Raw genomic sequence first — 6,000 nt, 5'->3', positions numbered from 1 at the left:
ATATCTACAGCAAAGGTTGAGTTGGCAGCATTTACTGAGGGACTGGATGTGGATGTGTGAGGTAGATAGGAGAGGAAGTGGACTGACTGAGCCAATGTGGGGTGAGAGCGATGGTTGATCTGGAAGTTGCTTTTTTTTCCTTTTTTTTAAGTAAGAGAAAGTTAAAGCATTTTCATTTGTTTTTAATGGGAGCAAGATGTTCAGGGAGCCATCTTCTCACAGGGAGCAGAAGAGCAGGATAGAGCCCTGGGTAGGGGAACAGGCAAGATGCTTTTGAAGTCATTTGTGCAGCTGCGTGATCTTGGACAACTGCTCTGGTTCATTTAGTTACTTAGATATGTAAGCCTTGGTTTTTATTATCTGGAAAATGGCAATAAAAGGGGAATTGGCCTCATAGGTAATCCTCTGTGAGAATTAAAAGAGATGACGGATACACTGAACATAGTGCCTGATGTCTACAAAGAGAGCCATGATGTTCTTTCTCTTCGCAATGGAAGTAGGATGGAGCTGCCTGTTCTGCTCCCTGATCCTGGACCACGTTTCCACCCTTGTTGTGGTGTTGACATCCCTTCAGGGGTAGGGGCATGGGCTCTAATCCACATCTTTGCCTCTGATTTTGCAGCCTGCTGAAGGGCCTTCACTGGATCTGGCACGTGCTGTGAACACCCTGAAAGCTGTTGAGGGTCCAACATGATCACCCTTGGTGTGGACCGACCTGGGCGCTATTGACAGTTTGAATCAGATAATTCTTTGTTGTGGAGGGCTGCTCTACATACAGTAGGGTGTTGAACAGCATCTTTGGCCTTTATCCACTAGTTGCCACTAGCACCTTTCCCCCATGTGACAATCAAAAAATGTCCCTGGACATTGTCAGATGCCTCCCAAGGAGCAAAATTACACTGATTTGAGAAGTACCAGTGTAGACTGATTACTGAGGTGTAGTGACTGGGGGATGGCAGAGGAGAGGGCCCTTTGTGACCTTGGATGGGGCCCAGGGTGGGAGTTTTCTGCTCTTTAGAGGGAGCTTCAGGCTGTTCCTCTTGGCCATCTTCACACAGAAAAGGTCACAGGGCCTTTGTCTCAGGGCTGGAATGGGGAGCAGGATAGGAGTGTGGCTGCTGTCCCCTGCTCCTCCCTGCTTTCCCCAACTACACCTTGACCTCCATCCCATTCTCCTCCTACCCCTGCTGGTCCCCCATGGCTAGCCATGGGGCAAGTGTTGTAGGATGAAAAGGTCAGAGAAGTTCCAGAGCCATCATCAGAGAGGAGAGGGCCTCTATGCCATCCTTCCACTGAAGAATCCATTTGTAAATAATGAATAGCTCAAGAATTGGGCTTTAGAGTCATTGGAACTGCAGGCAGTGCCCGTCACTGCCATTTCCTAGTTGTATGACCTCAAGGGCAAGTAACTTCTCCTCTGGGCCTCAGTTTCCTCATCTGTAAACTGGGATGATTACATCCCTGCCTAATAAGGCTGCAGTGAGGCTAAAATGACCTGATGGATATAAAGCATTTAACAGAGTGTCTGCTACATAAATATTAGCTATCATCATCATCATCATCATCATCATCATCGAAAACAATCATATGTGAAAGTACTTGGTGGATTGTGGGGCTCTATACATATGGTAGTTGTAGAAAGGAGGTGTTCTGTTGAGAGACTCAGGGTGTCTTAATGCTGTGCATGTCATTTAGTAACCAATCATGCATGTTCCCAGCCTTAGAAACTGTCACATGACAGTCTTAGGACTACCAAGGCATAGGACAGGCAGGGAGAAAGGAAAGACAGTATCATCTACTTTGCTAACAACATACTTCCTTGGAGGAGAATGGGCTGAAGGGAACATGAAGTGTGTTCTTAAATAAATTTTCAGTCATTTCTTCAGAAGGGTAAGGCATTCAGAGAAGGAAGGGCATCCTTGAAGATGGAAAACATTTATAATGAGGATGTCCAAACTTGATACCTGCCCTGCATAGATCTGAGCCCCCATCTCCCCAATGTCCGTCACACCTCAGGAGATACTTCTCAATGTCTAAGCGAGACACAGTGTCACTTTAACCCAATTCCGCAGACCCTGTGGCCATAGCTCAGTTGCTTCAGAACAAGCTAGGAGAAGCAGCTGCCAGCTGAAATTTACAGGTTGCTTCCATTAACCCGCCAATGACTACACTTGGCACAGAAGAATGGGTCTCAACGTCCCACGTCTGGTGATAGATTGAAGAAGTTCAATTTGCTTGAAGTTACACTTGGTGGGAACTTTATTACCATATCTGTCTTGACAATCTTCTATTCTGTCTGCCTGCATGTTCCTGGAGAAGCTTTAAACTGCAGAGTCAAGTCTCTGCCTTCTTTGAGCTCCTGAATTCTCAGAGGTGACCAAGAAATGGCTATTCTCAGATTGGGGTGGTCTTATCCTGGCATTGATTGGAGAACTAATGTAGTGAGATGGTCTCCTTAGTCACATGGCCTGTGGATTGGTCCCTCTCTCTGGGTTGACACTCTGAGGCCACATTTACCCTTACAAGCCAATTTAATGCATTCAGCTTGAATAGGGGTTCATTCAATTCAGGAGAACAATTTGTTTGTCTGTGGAGGGGGGCAGGGGGAGGGGTAGATTGAAAAATTCTTATTCCAATAATTTTTTTTTGTTGCTAGTAAGAAAAACCCAATGCACATTGCAGTAAATAAAAATTTACTGGGATTATGCATGTCTTTTGCAGCAACATGGATGGAACTGGAGGCCATTATCCTTAGTGAATTGACTCAGAACCAGAAAGTCAAAAACCACATGTTCTCACTGATAGGTGGGACTTAAATAATGGCCACACACAGACATATAGAGGGAAATAGGAGACATGGAGACTCCAAAAGTTAGGAGGGTGGGAAGAGGGTAAGAGATGAAATACTACCTATTGGGTACACCATATGGGTGATGGGTACACTAAAAGCCCAGACTTCATCACTATGCAGTGTTTCCATGTAACACAAGTGCACTTGTACCTCCAAATCCATAAAAATAAAAGATGTTTTAAAATGAGATTATGTTATAACAACACAAAGGAATTGTAAGTAATTCAAGGATACTCAGTTACTGTGGGCCCTCATGTGGGAGAGGAAGCAGGATTGGAAAGAGCCATGTCCAGAGGCTGCCATCTTTTTCACTTTTCTCCCAGTCATACCTCATGGCTGAAGATGGCTCTCCTATAACCTGGAGAGTTTACATGTCTCCCTTCTAGCCTGTTTCAGGGACCAAGACAAATATACTCCAGCTTCCATTCTAACCTCCATCCCAAGGCCAACAATGTGGTCAGGGGTGGAGTTAAGTATGACTAACAACGCTGTCAGGGTCTTTCCCCTTGGGTTGGGAGAAGTAGCTCTCACAGAAAGGGGCTTTTAGTGAGTTTAGTGTTTCAGTTATGTATTATTGTCTAGGAAACTAACCCAAAACTTAGTAGCTTAAAATCACTGCCAACTTTGTTATTTCTTATGATTCAGTGAGTTGAGAATTTGCACAGAGCATAGTGGGATTGGTTTGCCTCTGTTCCACTTGATGTCCATGGGGGCTGGAACAGCCAGGATGTCTTTTTCACTCACTGTCTGGTAGCTCAGCTAGAAGGTACCCAGGGCTGCAATAGGTCCTGGGTATGGGGCTCGTTGTCTCAAGGCATCTCTCTTCATAATAACCTCTCCATCTGGAGTCTCTGGCAGGGTAGCTCGACTTCTTATATGGTGGCACTAGGCTCCCAAGAGGTTAAAAGCAGCAGCTTTAAAACCTTCTGGAAGCTGAGGCCCAGAATTGGCATGGTATCACTTTCCCTGCATTTTATTGGTTAAAGGAGGTTGCAGTCTCAGTCCAGATTCAAGGGGAGGGAACTACACAAAGGCCTGAATACGAGGAGGTGTGGTTCATTGGGGACCACTAAGGTAGTAGATTACCCGTATAACTCAAGAGCTTCCACTACAGCAAATGATCAGGTTGACTTTATTTAATTAACTAGCTGAAGGTGTAAGATGTACACATATTAAATACAGCTAACTTCACTGACCATGGAGAAAAGCACTAATCTTCAGCCTTATCCTTAGTCCAGAAGGCAAATCCCCATCTCGAAATAAACCTGTGAAATGACACTGAGTTACTGAACATTGATTCCTCCCTTGTCTCGGTTAAGCCTTCACACCTTGTTGATGGATTGTTTCCATTACTTCCTAAGTGGCCTGCCCCCTTCCAGCATTTCTTTGTTGTAATCTGTCCTCTACCCTGCTTCCAGGCTAATCTTTCTAGAATGGTACTTTTATTGTGTCATTCTCCTGCCCTAAAACTTTCGATGATTTCCTTGTATCTACCAATGAAATCTAAAATCTTTTTTTTTTCTTTTTTTTTTTTTGAGACTGAGTCTCACTCTGTTGCCCAGGCTGGAGTGCAGTGGCATGATCTTGGCTCACTGCAAGCTCCGCCTCCCAGGTTCGTGCCATTCTCCTGCCTCAGCCTCCCGAGTAGCTGGGACTACAGGTGCCCACCACCACGCCCAGCTAATTTTTGTATTTTTACTAGAGATGGGGTTTCACTGTGTTAGCCAGGATGGTCTCGATCTCCTGACCTCGTGATCTGCTCACCTTGGCCTCCCAAAGTGCTGGGATTACAGGCACAAGCCACCGTGCCGGGCTGAAATCTAAAATCTTAACCTGGCTTTCTATTCTTTCTGTAGTCTGGCTCCAGCCAACCATTCCAAAGTTATGGCCCACTGTGCTTAGACCCAAAATCAGTCTTCCAGCCACTTCAGTTTTCTCTCTGGTCCTCATTCTGCCTCTACCCCTTTGCTCTCCCTGGTTGCCTTACCTGGAATGTCCTTCCTCTCTCAGCTGCACTCTTATTGGCCCCTCTCACAAGGCTTTGCACATCCTTGTTTTCCCTGCCACTCCTGGCCACAAAGATCTCACCTTTTACAATCCCCTCAACAGAACCCTGGATTTTAGCATAATTACAGTCATGCATCCATGACTGACCAGCTTCTCATAAGATGATTTTAATGGAGCTGAAAAATTCAGCTATGACCTAGTGACATTGTAGTTGTTGTAAATGTCTAGCACAACGCATTACTAAGGTGTTTATGGTCATGCTGGAATAAACAAACCTACTGCACTGCCAGTTATATGAAAGTCTAACATACACAATTATGTATAGTACATAGTACTTGATAATAAATGGCATTGTTACTGGTTTATTTATTTACCATATTATACTTTTTATTGTTATTTTACAGTGTATTCCTTCTACTTATAAAAAAAGGAGTTAACTGTAAAACTGCCTCAGGCAAGTCTTTCAGAAGGTATTTCAAAAAAAGGCATTGTCATCATAGAGATGACAGCTCCATGCATGTTATTGCACCTGAAAACCTTCAAGTGGGACAAGATGTGGAGGTGGAAGACAATGATATTGATGATCCTGATGCTGTGTTGGCCTAGGCTGATGTGTGTTAGTGTCTTAGATTTTTTAAGAGATGGTGTATTAGTCCGTTTTCTCACAACTGACAAAGACATACCCAAGACTGGGCAATTTATAAAGAAAAAGAATTTTAGTGGACTCACAGTTCCACGTGGTTGGGAGGCCTCAAAATCATGGCGGAAGGCAAAAGGTACATCTTACATGGTGGCAGACAAGAGAGAATGAGATCCAAGTCAAAGGGGTTTCTCCTTATAAAACCATCAGATCCCATGAGACTTGTTTACTACCACAAGAACAGTATGGGGAAAACCACTCCCATGATCTAATTATCTCCACCAGGTCCCTCTCACAACACATGGGAATTATGGGAGCTACAATTCCAGATGAGATTTGGGTGGGGACACAGCCAAACCATATCATTCCATCCCTGGCCCCTCCCAAATCACATGTCTTCACATTTCAAAACCAATCATGCCTTCCCAACAGTCCCCCAAAGTCTTAACTCATTTCAGCATTGACTCAGAAGTCCATAGTCCAAAGTGTCATTTGAGACAAT

Source organism: Symphalangus syndactylus, chromosome 2, assembly GCF_028878055.3.
Source record: "Symphalangus syndactylus isolate Jambi chromosome 2, NHGRI_mSymSyn1-v2.1_pri, whole genome shotgun sequence".
Classification (NCBI taxonomy): Eukaryota; Metazoa; Chordata; class Mammalia; order Primates; family Hylobatidae; genus Symphalangus; species Symphalangus syndactylus.
The sequence above is the reverse complement of the archived record's forward strand: the minus strand, read 5'-3'. Positions refer to the sequence as shown.